This window comes from Otolemur garnettii, unplaced genomic scaffold, assembly GCF_000181295.1.
Source record: "Otolemur garnettii isolate 467f Iridium unplaced genomic scaffold, OtoGar3 scaffold00031, whole genome shotgun sequence".
In the NCBI taxonomy this organism is placed as follows: domain Eukaryota; kingdom Metazoa; phylum Chordata; class Mammalia; order Primates; family Galagidae; genus Otolemur; species Otolemur garnettii.
Genome location: NW_003852426.1, coordinates 2,686,416 through 2,688,668, shown reverse-complemented (window position 1 = coordinate 2,688,668; position 2,253 = coordinate 2,686,416). Strand labels below are relative to the sequence as shown.

The window sequence follows — 2,253 nt, the reverse complement described above, 5'->3', positions numbered from 1 at the left end:
TTTTTTTTTTTTTTTGAGACAGAGTCTCAGTCTTATTCTGTCACCCAGGCTGGAGTGTGCCATGAGACAATCAGAGCTTGCTGAAGACTGCATCTTGGAAGTCCTGGGCTCAAGTGATCCTATTTCAGCTTCACCAGTAGCTGGGACTACAGGCAACATGCCACCATACCTGGCCAATTTTTTTTCTTTTTTTTTTTGAGACAACATCTTACTCTGTCACCTGGGCTTGAGTGTGGTAATATAATCATAGCTCATTGCAACCTCAGACTCCTGGGCTCAAGCCATTCTTCTGTCTCAGCCTACCTAAGGACAGTAGTAGCTGGGACAATAGTCATGCACAACTGCATCTAGCTAATTTTTTCTATTTTTAGTAGAGATAGGTTCTCACTCTTCTTCAAGTTGGTCTCGAACACCTGACTTCAAGCCATCCTCCTGCCTTTGCCTTCCAGAATGCTAGGTTTATAGGCACGAACCACTGAGCCCAGATCTATGTCTGGTTAATTTTAAAGTTTTTGGTACAGATGGGATTTTACTATGTTGCTTAATCTGGTCTTAAACTGCTGGTTTCAAAAACCCTCCTTGGCCTCCCAGAATACTGGGATTACAGGTGAGTGTCCCTGTGCCCAGCCTGATCTTTAACATTCCTAACATCTCAATGGCACTTTTATTAGATGGTTGTAACCAATTGAACCAAGACTTTGCTGTTGGTGAGGGTCACTTAGGCTGTTTATAGTTTTTTTTTTACGAAGGATGCTGCCTCGTACATTCTCAGAGACAGACTTTGTGGAAGTCAGACTAGAAAGGGAATTATAGAAATGTTCAAAAGTAGTCAGCAGTAGGTGGGGATTCACCGACATGGAGTATAATGAAGTACAAATCATAGGACTCGAAGTTGTAAGATGTAGTAAAGCCATTGACAGGAGTAAAAAGTTTGAGAGAAGGCCAGGTGAGATGGCTCATGCCTGTAATCTCAGCACTCTGGGAAGCCAAGGTGGCTAGATTGCTTGAGTTCAGGAGTTCTTGACCAGCCTGAGCAATAGCGGGACCCTGTCTCTAAAAATAGTGGGGCATTGTGGCAAGCACCTGTAGTTCCAGCTACTTGGGAGGCTAAGGCAAGAGAATCACTTGAGCCCAAGAGTTTGAGGTTGCTGTGAGCTATGATGCCATAGCACTCAACCCCAGGGTAACTGAAACTCTGTCTCCAAAAAAAAAGTTTGAGAGAGGTAGCATGACTCAAAGCAATGGTATTTTGGTAGCATTCTTCAACATTTTAGGAGGCTTGAGGATGAGGGGAGAGAGGATATAAGTTGTGCCTGCATCAAGGGCAACAGTAACTACCTTTATCTCCTATGAGATTCAGGTATTGTTCCAAAACAATAAATGTTGAAGATAGCTGGTGGAACTGGGTGCAGTGGCTCATGCCTGTAATTCTAGCCATGGTGGAAAGATCCGTTGAGGCCATGAGTTGAAGACTAGCCTGGGCAACATAATAAGACCCCCATCTCAATAAAAAAGAAAATACCTGATGATTTTGGACTTGGACTGAAATTCCTGTTTATTCTAAGTTTGGGAAAGTTTCATATGTCTCTAAACATGAGGATGGTAGTAGCTACTTTGTAAATGGCTGTAGAGATTATAAATACAACCCTGTTTCCCCCAAAATAAGCTCTAGCAGGATAATAAGCCCTACCCTGATAATAAGACCTATGCCACATAGCTGTGCTAAATACATCCTCTGAAAATAAGCCCTAGTGTGTCTTCTTGAGAAAAAATAAATATAAGACAGTGTCTTATTTTTGAGGAAACACGGTATGCAGTATACAAATATTAGCCCATAACAGTTGTTTAATAGTAGTTGGTAAGAATGGATTGGTTGGCCAGGTGCGGTGGTTCACCCCTGTAATCCTAGCACTCTGGGAGACTGAGGAGGGAGGATTGCCTGAGATCACAGGTTCAAGATCAGCCTCAGCAAGAGCAAGACCCCATCTCTACTGAAAATAGAAAAAACTGGATCAGTGCCTATAGCTCAAGCGACTAAGGCACCAGCCATATACACTAGAGCTGGTGGGTTTGAATCCAGCCTGGGCCTGCCAGACAACAATGACAACTACAACCAAAAAATAGCCGGGCGTTGTGGCGGGAGGCTGACAGAAGAAAATCGCTTAAGCCAGGAGTTGGAGGTTGCTATGAGCTATGATGCCATCGCACTCTGCCCAGGGTGATGGCTTGAGACTCTGTCTCAAAAAAAAAAAA

At 43.4% G+C, this 2,253-nt stretch overlaps 1 protein-coding gene across 1 annotated transcript in view; it reads left to right on the top strand.

The window, feature by feature from the left end:
• The window catches only part of LSM2 (LSM2 homolog, U6 small nuclear RNA and mRNA degradation associated), an 8,070-nt gene that overhangs the window by 4,284 nt on the left and 1,533 nt on the right, over positions 1-2,253 (top strand). The gene's annotated exons all lie outside the window — the stretch shown is intronic.